The following is a 10839-nucleotide window of genomic DNA, read 5'->3' as shown; positions in this document are numbered from 1 at the left end:
ACAAATTTGCTCCTTGCATTGGAGTCAATTCTTTATTCAACTTGACAAATCTCCCCGGGGACGCCCTTATCCTACCAGGCTGTGACGGGCAGTCTGGATTCTCTCCTTCATTCATCTCAACTTCTGCGTTGACATCCTGGGTATAAAAAAAGAACAATTGAGTGAAAACTTGTGCAAGTATATAACTAACCATGCCAACTAAAAAAGGCCGGTGATTCCCCTTCATTTGATATTTTAAAAAATAAAACTATGTAGAAGAATAGGTGAACCAAATGTTTTCAGTAAGAACTAAGAACTGCCAAAAACTTCACTGTCCCTTGCGCAACTAGATGACTAAGCACTGCCAACTATGCTATAATCTTGTGCAACTGTCAGAAAAAGGAGTTTCTGCAATGACTATCCCAAAAATTTGAGTTTGCCTTGTGCAAGTAAATGAGTAAGCACTGCCAAACTATGTTATAATCTTGTGCAACTATGAGGAAAAAACACAAAGATATAATGCTCAGTTTGCTGGTTGCCAACTTTGATACATCCACTGTGCAACCGGCAAAACACTTATGTGCAACTCATTGAACTATGATGTGCAAAAAAAGAGACAGAAACTGGATACTCCCCATGAAAAAATTGTGCAACTAAATGAGTAGAACACTGCCGTACTATTAAATCATGCTATTAAACACATAATTTTTTGCTGTACACTATGAAAAAACTACACAAATAGGTATATTGTCTGACTTTGTAGACAAAAACTAAAAGTACATGTGCTATGAGAAAAAGGAACTAGATATACACACATATCAAGCGAAAAAGTGGAATGACAAAAAAAATACAACTAAAAACTACCTCATTAGCTGCTGCAGAAGATGAAGCGTCTGCCCCTCAAACTACAACATGTGTGGACGCCTTCCGTTTCTGATGTTTTACTACACGGAATTGTTCGACGCCCTACATTGAAAAACGTATAAGAAATTACTACATTGGACAAACGAAAACCAATTTAAAAACCCTACATCGATCAAACACTAGTGCCAACTTGATACTCACCTGGTCATCCTGTTCCTCCATGTCATTGTCCCTAGTGCGTGGTTGGTGTTCAGCAGACCTTTTAGAATTTCACCGAGCGGCACGGTTTGTAGAACCCTACATTGAACCAACATGAGAAAAAGAAATTAAGTAAAAAGTCAGATGGACTACACGCAAAAACGAATGGGTGGAGGGATTAAAAAAGGACAACGATATAAACATGAAGATACCTCTGCCTCACTGCCATCCATTTTGGTTGATCTGCATAGGAGACAAAAACAAAAAAGGGTCAGCTGTTGTACACAAACTCAAAAAGTTGCACAGTAGAGCACCCCCAGTTGCACAGAAATTATTGCCTATTTGCCAATAAAAAAATGGCTAATAAAACGCATATATTGCATATTAAAAAGGCACCCCCTAGTTTGCAAACAAAAACAGGTTGCACATTAGGGCACCCTCAGTTGCACATTATAGCATCTCCCGGGGGTGCGCAAAAAACAAAAAAAAAATCACTATATTATATCTGAAAATGCCTAGTAGTGCTGCTAATTTGCACACAAAAGGAATCTTCTGGTTGTCTAGGTTTTATCGGTAAAATGACACCCAAAAAGCACACATACAAAAAACCCAAAAAAAAGTTGGCTAGATTGCTGCTAATTTGCACACAGGAGGCACCCCAGTTGGCTAGATTATATTGGAAATTGACACCCAAAGCACGCATACAGAAAAAACAAATCTAAAATGCCTCGATTATAACTGATATTGGCTAGTGGTGTGCTAATTTGCACAAAAAAAGGGCAAACACCCGATTGCTAGATTAAACACCCAGATAACACATACAGAAAACCAAAAAAAACAGATTTGATAGAGTATATTGAAAAATTGGCAAGCATTGATACTAATTTGCACAAGTAAGGGTCCGTAGTCGCACACAGCAGGGAAAAACACATGAACCATCAGATCCACCACAAGGCTGGCAGATTTAGTAGAGTATATTGGACACTTGGCAAGGATTAGTACTAATTTGCACATGTAATGGTCCCTAGTTGTACACAATAGGGAAAAAACACATGAACCACCAGATCCACCACAAGGCTAGCAGATTTGGACGGGTATATTGAAAAATTGGCATGTATTGGTACTAATTTGCACAAGTAAGGGTCCTTAGTGGCACACAGCAGGGAAAACACATGAACCACCAGATCCACCACAAAGGCTGATAGATTTGGTAGAGCAAATTAGAAAATTGGCAAGCATTAATTCTAATTTGCACAAGAGTCCCTAGTTGCACACAGCAGGGAAAAACACATGAAACACCAGATCCACCACAACAAGGCTGGCAGAGTGGCTATATCATCTCAAAAATTGTCTACTGCTGCTCCTAATTTGCACACAAGGGGCAACCTAGTTGCACACCGAGGGGTAAAAACACACATCAATAACACCAGATCCGCCGCCGCGCACGGGATCCATCGCCGTGAACCACTCCTCCCTGAACCACTCATCCCGTACATACATACCGGAGCTCTCCCCTACTGCAACGCAAAAATCAACGGGAATAAGTACGACCCTAGCCCACCCCCGCCAATCCCTCTGAGAACCAAACGGAATAATCCGCGGAAACGACCTCGACCTCGCCGGAAAATAAACACAAGAGAAATGACCTCGATCTCGACCTCACCGGAAAACATGCGACCTCGCCGGAAAAAGGGAGACAGGCCATTGGAGAAATAGAGCACAAAGAGAAGGCGCGCGCGGGGAGCCGTACCTATGCCGCCGTGAACGACGATCCTCGCGGCGCGCCCCGGCTTCGATCGCACCCTCGCTTCCGCCTTCGACCGCACCCTCGCTTCCGCCTCTGCAACACCCAACGGCGAAATGGAGACCGCCGCGAGAAGTGGGGGATAAGGGCACGAAATTCGAAACCGCCACCCACTGCGCACGACGGCTCTCACGAAAGGAATTGCCTCCCCGATTCCTGAGATTGCCAACTAATTAGATACTATTCTGTAACTAGAAAGTTTGAGGATGCCAAGTCGTTATATACTCTTGGGACAATTCTAAAAAACTTGAAGATCACAATTCTAAAAAACTCTTGTACAGATCAACACTCCAATCATCAAAAATCCAAGCATCATACCAGAGATTGACTAGCAGGATCACAAAAGCGATGCATCTGTACAAATGAATTTGACTGTTTTTCCTAGAAAAATACATAGAAGGGGTTGAGTTAACAATCTGCGGCAACCCCGAGAAAATGTTGTCGCCACGCGCGGTTCCTCGCAGTCGTCACCACACGCGGCATCAACTCTGCATTCTATCGCAGCGCACGACAACAACTCTGCATCCTCATGCCGTGCCAACTGAGTATATGTGTGTGCAACTAATCTTGCCAACTAAACATTATTGTGTGTGCAACTAGACTATATTGCAGGCCAACCGAGTATATGTGTGTGCAACTAGTCCTGCCAACTAAACATCAATGTGTATGCAACTAGACTACATTGCAGGCCAACTGAGCATATGTGTGTGTAACTAATCCTGCCAACTAAACAACAAATATATGTGTAACTAGACTACATTTGCAGGCCAAATGAGCATATATGTGTGTGTGCACCACCACCACCTAGACTACATTTGCACCACCACCGAGATGACATGTAGTCTCGACGCAACATACATTGGGACCGAAGCAAGAAATCCGTCCCTATGCCCCACCTACCCACCACAGCCATGACGACCAGAACCTCACCGGAAACCGCAACTGCAGACACGAAACACCAAATTTGGGGTCTAGGTCGTCCTCCACGTAGGAGCTCGGAGGCGTGACGCCCGACCGGTAAGCTCAACTGCCAATGCATATTTTTATCACAACAACGTTTCAGCTTGTAAATCATAGACGCCCAAAAGCCCATGTTATCTAACGTAGCTAAAAATGAGACAACCACAAGTTCACCCAAAGAGGTTGAACGCTTGAGGAGTCATCTGTAGCCCAGAACACTGAACCTAGACCATCTGGTAAACCTGCACTTATAACGAACTGAGGAGACATCTATAGTCCTCTCATGGTAATTGCTATGAACATATCTACTCTCCTACTATATCCCAAAACCAAACTTCTACTTCTTCTTTGAATGGTCAATGTGTGTCACAAACTACAAGTTCAGAAGATAGTAATCCAAAAATATCAGCACATTCATTGCTGGGAGGAAACATTTGTATCAGAATAGTCATATACAACAACTCATATTTCATCGGAGCTGCACATACCTCTGCCGACAGAAGAAAGTTGGCACCTATGTTCAATCTCCCACCCAAGTATGCATCAACAACACCTAGATGGCACTGTAATCGATCGTTGGCGTTGGGGGCCTAGGGAAACAGTCCCTCCCGGCCTCGGCGTGCGTCGCTAGGAGGAGGCAGAAGGAGGGGAACGGTCGGGGCGCGTGCTAGGCGCGGCGCGCGTCGCCGGGAGTAGGCAAGTGGAGGAGGCGGCCGGGGTGTACTTGGCGCGGCGGGCGGCGCTGGGAGGCGGGCGGCTGGGCGACCCCTGATCTTGCTCATAGAAAGAGCAAGGAGGAGACGGCGTCGCTACTGGTCCGGCTCGCCGGCTGATCTGCTCTCCAGGCTCGTCCGGTCCGCCGCCTCGCCTCGACCTCCCTAGCCGCTACTTCACCGGATTTGATCTAGACGAGGGAAAGAGGATAAGGAAAGGCTTTTTCCTTGGAGAGAAAGTAGCGAAGGGAGGATAGTGCGTGGGCTCCGAGCCTCCGACCAGATAACACCTGCGCTTGCGGGGCCGATGGATTCGACGCATCGAGCGGTCCTCGTGCGGCCGCTCGGCTCGACCAAGTAGTGCATGTGCACTTTTAAGATTTTAGGAAAGGTTTGACCGTCGCGGGTGAGTTTGTGAGACCTTACCGAATGAGCGACACGTGACTAGGGCTGGACGTAACGAGCTCGTGGCTCGCTCGGTCTTGGCCCGCTCAGTCCTGTCCCGCTAGAGAAAAGGGTCGGTCCGGTCTGCCAAATACGACACGAAAATTTGTCGGTCCGGTCCGGTTTTTAACCAGTCGGACCGAGGAAAACAATGGCAGCGCCGCCGTTGTTCGTCATCATCGCGGCGAACGACAGACCCCGGGTGAACCACCATGTCCCCAAGCTTCCCCACTCCTTCCTCCCTCTCCTCACCATGCGCCATAGCCTCTCGCCGCCGGTCGCCGTCACTGTCGTGCGTGCACCGCGGGCGGTCTCGCGTTCTCGACCCTTGCCATGGCAGCCGTTTCAGCACAGCACGCACGCAGGCCATCAACTGGGGAAAAAAGCTCGATCAGCTGTGATTTTCGCGTCCAACAAATCAGGCAAGTATTTTTTGGAAGGCGCAAATCGTGGGAGAAACGCTCTGCCTATAAATATAATCACGTGCCTTGATCCTACGCTTCCGTTTTCCTTTTGGTGAAGCGTATGTACAGGTCTACCCGTTGCTCTCTCTGTAAACCTTGCCTAGTTGTGTGCGTCTATTTTTTTGCGGGTACAGGATTAGTGGAGGATTGCTCGGGAGTTAGTTGGGTTAGTGGCGGCACCTACATGTATATATCTTTAATAAATGTGCACCTTCATAACTGAATATGACTGTATTCAGTCCTGTTCGTGTGTTAACTTTCTGCACTTTTATTCAGTCGAACAAGAAATACGAAAGTACGAGAGAAAGAAGGCTTGATCCGCAAATCGCGGCGCCATTTGACATTTAACTTCAAGTCAGGTTTGATCCTCTAATTATGGCAACGCCCACGGACAGAAAATCATGGGCTCATGCACGTCCCACTTTAGTTGCATGCAACGAAAAAAAACTTCTATGGAATGTTCATGGCTAACCGCCGCGACGCAGAGCGCACTTCCCATGGCACATCGCCCACCTCGCCGTCGGCGCTCGTGCATGTCGCCCACCTAGCCACAGCACCCACGCACGTCTCCCACAGTGTTGCTGCCTTTGTTTACTGTTTCTGTCACAACACCCATCCTCTTGCCGACAATCTGGTCATCACCACCTCGCCATGACCACCATGGAAACACGACCGCCGATCCTCTCGGTACGGCCCGGGCTTCGCCGCCGCCAGTCCGGCCCGCCACGCTGCTCGGTCTGGTCCGGACCGGACCGTCGGCAGCCGGTCCAAACGCCGGCTCGGACCAGTATCGGACCGGCTCGGGCCGTGTCCACCATGACTCACAATTATGAACGTCTTGTGCATTCTATTGGCAAAACCACAAAAAGAAGCGGAAAAAGCAAAGGTCCGCCCTCGTCGCTCTCTCTCCCGCACAAGAAAAAATCGCTGTCGTTCGACCTCCCGCAGACCCGCACGATGAAAAAGCCCAGCCGCCGCAGGCTTCCCCTCCTCTCGACCTATCCTTGCATCCAGATCGCCTCACCTCACCTCACGGCGGCCGATAGACTACCGCCGCCGGCCTCCCACTCGCTCGCCACCAGTCCAGGCCATGGCGCCGCTGCTGTCTTGCCCCTGAACACCTATTCATCTTTCCTGAAGGTGATCTTGTGGTCAGATCCTGCACGATACCTCATCAATACAACACGTCGGCGTCGTTGTATAAGGCGTCCATCGCCCTGGTGGCGGCTTCAAGGGAGGACGCATGATCCTCATCGGCATCGCACATGGGCAGGCCATCAGATTCATCCACTTGGTAGCGGCTCCCAAGGGGGATAATCAGCCAGCTGGGGCGGCTTGTTCATCCAGGTTTGACGATTCATCTTTTCATTATCTAGTCTCTCAGGGATGTCAAACGTACACCTCAACAACTAACGTCAGTGTTTATTTTGTTCCGTAGTGAACCCCCTCGATGAATGCATGCGCTGTGGCCATGGCTAGAGAAAATTCTACCTATCTACATCCTGTTAACCAACAAGATCAGTATCAGCTTTGATATGGAGGTATTTTCCTTCACTGCATGTTTTTTCTTTATTCCCTTTACCGTACTGTAGTAGCATTAGCTAAATTCCATTGAGAGAATACGACGGCGCAACAAGCTAGGGCTACAAGAGAACCAACCAAATTGCTGTAATAGCACGATCCGCAAGGCTATAAGGGATCTGCACATGACATCCATGGCTTCTCCTCCGCCTGCTATTTGCCGATGTAACACCGTTGACGGATCCGAGTTCCACCTGCTAGGCTCGAATGGTAGATGTTACGGGCAACTGTATGTGAATCCCACTCCAAGGGATCGCCCTTCACTATTCCGGTGGATGCGGAGCTGATGGCTCACGTTTTTTGCTAGTCGTCCTACTGCACCCGCACAAGCATCACCTAGGGATAGGCTTTTTTTTACTTTGCTCTATGGATGAAGTCTATCTTTGACGCAATCCTATTAATTTTCTAAAGTAGTTACGCCCCGTTGCAATGCACAATCAATTTCCTAGTACATGAAAATAAATTTTTTATGTGCAGCGGACAATCTTGATATTCCTTTTACCACGAAGCAATTAGTTTTCCCTCTCATTTGTTGACTCGGTTCAAGTCAAGCACTTAAGAGTGGCAAAATCAAAATAAAGTTGAAAGGGAGGCAAATTTGCTCGGATAGGAAATGACGGAACCTGAAAAGGAAGCAACGCGTCTACCACGCAGAATAAATGCATAACTGTCGGATTATCAACACATTGTCATTTACCACAACAACATGAAGCAACAGGAGTATCTCGTCCCTTGAAAGGATTCACAGTTGTACTCAGACTGCCATTTTTTTATCTCACGTAATGCTTGCCACTAAGGCTCTCTAATTCAATACAGTGTACACTAAGAGCAACTCTACCCCATCCGAATAATTTAGTAACTCCCCAGGAATAAAATGATAAGGAGCTAGACACATCATATATCTAACCTAAGCCCCTAAAGCGATCTATTTTAATTATTTTGGTTCTTATTTTTGATTTTATCACTGTGTTGGGAGACACCTGGTGTCACACCCTAACTAGTTCATGCATTAGAGTGTTGCATCATGTCTATTTTTCTTAACAGAAACTTGAAATGGGGATGTCAGAACCCCCAGACCCATTTGAAACCAACTAGGGTTTACTAAAAATATTTTCAATGAACCTGAAATGCCCTTATAAAATGTCCATCATTTTTGTCTTGGTTCAGAACCTCTGCCAAAAGTGGTGCTCAATTTTCTAGGTCATCCTAAAGTTTTTGAATTAAATCATAAGTATTTGAATTTGGGCATTTAAATTATATAAATTATTTTAAATGCTCAAATAATCCCAAACTAAAATGTTCCATGCTGTATATATTCCAGTTAGTGGCCATGAACAGTTTGGGGGAATTTTGGAGTTGTTTAGGTATTTTTAGTAAGTCCACAAAATTACAGAATAATTGAAAAGGATAAATAAGAGAGAGAGAGAGAGAGTGAACTAACCTGGCAGCCCGCCTAGCCAGCCCACCAGCCGCTCCAGCGAGCTGCTTGCCTTCGCCAGGCAGGCAGGCAGGTGCTCGACGGCAACGCCAGCGCGTGCCACGCAGCTGCCCGCCGCCCTGCTTCCTCCTCTCACCTCGCTGCTGGCCTGGATGAACTCCACGTCGTGCCCCAAACCCCGTGGACACACCCATTCGCCCCCAGCTCCTCTCCCTCGCTCTCCCGCACCATGGCCGACGCCACCGCAGCCGCACCGTCGCCGTAGTCGCGCTCTCCCTCGTCCTCGCGCCGTGCCACCGTGTCCAGGAGCTCCGCCGCCATCCTCTCCTACGAGCTAGTCAAGCCCCGAGTGCTCGCGTGCCCCGAAGCCACTGCACCGACCTCGCCGACTCCGCCGTCACCGGAGATCCCCTTCGCCGTCGCCACCGCACCAGCTCGTCCCCGACCGCGCCGTCTGGTTCCTCGAGATCGCCGTGAGCCCAGCTACCTCTCCCCCCTTTCCTCTCTCGTTCTCGTGCACCACAGCTGGCGCATGAAGTTTCACCGCACGCACCGCCGCCGAGCTCGTCGTCGACGTGTCTCCGGCCAACCACCGGCCACACCACCTTGTCTAACACACTCACCGCACCCGCAGGAACCCGTAGCATCACTCCACGCGCCTCGCCGTGCCCCCTAGCGTCGAGTTCGACCTCACCCGAACTCCGGTGACCGCCAAAGTCGTCGCCGGCGACGTTTCCGGCCACCCCGAGCTCAACCACCACCACCAAGAGCTGCGGCTTGCTCCCAGCTACCCGTAGATGCCCTCCGCCGCTCATTTAGTCGCCAGAACACACAAAAGCACTCTCGCCGCCTCGTTCGGCCTCGCCGGCGGCTAAACGCCGGCGAGTTGACCCTGCTGACCCCTCGTTTGACCACGGGTGGGCCCAGTTTGACCCCCCTGGGTCAATGACAGGAGGGGCCCAGCCCTGTTAACTAATCAGGATTACTCCCTCCTTCCATCTATATATGGCCTAATTCGTTTTTTAAGACCGCCTTTAACTATTGACAAGATTAATAGTACATGACATGCACAATGTGGAAGTTATATCATTGAAAGCTCCTTTCACACACGAATTTAACTGTGTGCTTTGTGTAAGTTGCATGTCATATATTATTGCTCTACTATTTGGTCAAAGTTAGCCTCGAAAAATGTATTAGGCCCTATATAGATGGAAGGAGGGAGTAGTTTTAATTAATAATTAGTTAAACTAACTACACTAACACACGGGACCCACTAGTCAGGGTTGACCTGGACTGTTCCGTTGACCGCTGACGTCATCCCGACGTAATGATGATGCAGTAATTTATTTACTGGAATTATTATTACACAGGAAATTCCAGTAAATACCACAAACTTCAAAAAATCATAGGAATTAATCTGTAACTCCAAATGCAAAGTTTTATATATGAAAAATGATCAGAAAAATCCAATCTATCCATCTGTACTAGTTTCATGCATGTTTAAGCAAGCTAACGTGATGTTTACTGCAGAACAAGTTAAAGCACTTAAAGGGGCCACATATGAGTTTGAAACTTGAATCTTTGATTCAAAATGGTTCAAACCCATCTGGTCTTAGTTGCATTATCCCAATACACTCATTTTGCTATGTCTCATGCATGCATCATATTGTTGCATATTATTTGGTGATGTTGTGTATTGGTGCTCTTTGCGGCAGGTTCTGCCTCCGAGGAGTACCGTGATTACCCTAACGAAGAACAATACCAGTGCACCGACCCATCAGGCAAGCAACCAACCATTTGATCATATCGGTACAATCCCATGTTCTCACTCCTGCTCTCTTTTACTGCATTAAGACAACGCGTTTCAATCTGCTGTGTGCGGCGGTAGTTGAACCCATTTCCTCTGCATGACCTGTCTATGCCACAGTAACTAGATGAAACCCACTAGCATGTGTAGGAGTTGATTGAGCCATGTGTATGTGTTGTTCCTACCTTGCTATGCCTGCTATGCTTAGAGTCGTGTCAGGTCTGGTTCATTTGGGTGATGGGCTAGAGTGAAATGATCATGCCAGTAATGAGAGTGATGTGGTGAACACGATTTGGTAAAGATATCGATGAAAGGCCATGTAGGAGTACATGGTGGGTTGTTTCATTGAAGCCGACATTGAGCACTGAGATCTGTATGTGTGATTTAAGATTCAGCTACTACCATGCATTGGGCGCTGAAATATGACCCCGCTCGACTTCTTATTCACCCTAGTCCTCTGTCCAGGAGTTGCAAGTAGTTTCTGGTGTTTGTAGCTTACTGGAGGCCGTGGGCAGCGCTGACCGCGGGGTGGGCTATGATGCGGTAGGTACGTGGCACGGTGTACCGGATACCCGTTAGGTATCTCG

General features: G+C 47.8%; 2 long non-coding RNA genes across 2 annotated transcripts; both read right to left on the bottom strand.

Annotated features, from left to right (window-relative positions):
• Positions 1-637: 637 nt before the first annotated feature.
• LOC123063743 (uncharacterized) lies at positions 638-1258 on the bottom strand. The gene is made up of 2 exons (XR_006430543.1): positions 1045-1258; positions 638-945 (listed from the first exon to the last, which is right to left on the bottom strand). It is a non-coding gene; the product is annotated as an uncharacterized lncRNA (long non-coding RNA).
• LOC123063745 (uncharacterized) lies at positions 1253-4788 on the bottom strand. The gene is made up of 3 exons (XR_006430544.1): positions 4294-4788; positions 2792-3001; positions 1253-1284 (listed from the first exon to the last, which is right to left on the bottom strand). It is a non-coding gene; the product is annotated as an uncharacterized lncRNA (long non-coding RNA).
• Positions 4789-10839: the final 6051 nt, after the last annotated feature.

The sequence above is a fragment of the Triticum aestivum genome, chromosome 3A (assembly GCF_018294505.1).
Source record: "Triticum aestivum cultivar Chinese Spring chromosome 3A, IWGSC CS RefSeq v2.1, whole genome shotgun sequence".
In the NCBI taxonomy this organism is placed as follows: Eukaryota; Viridiplantae; Streptophyta; class Magnoliopsida; order Poales; family Poaceae; genus Triticum; species Triticum aestivum.
This window is presented reverse-complemented; position numbering and strand designations above follow the sequence as displayed.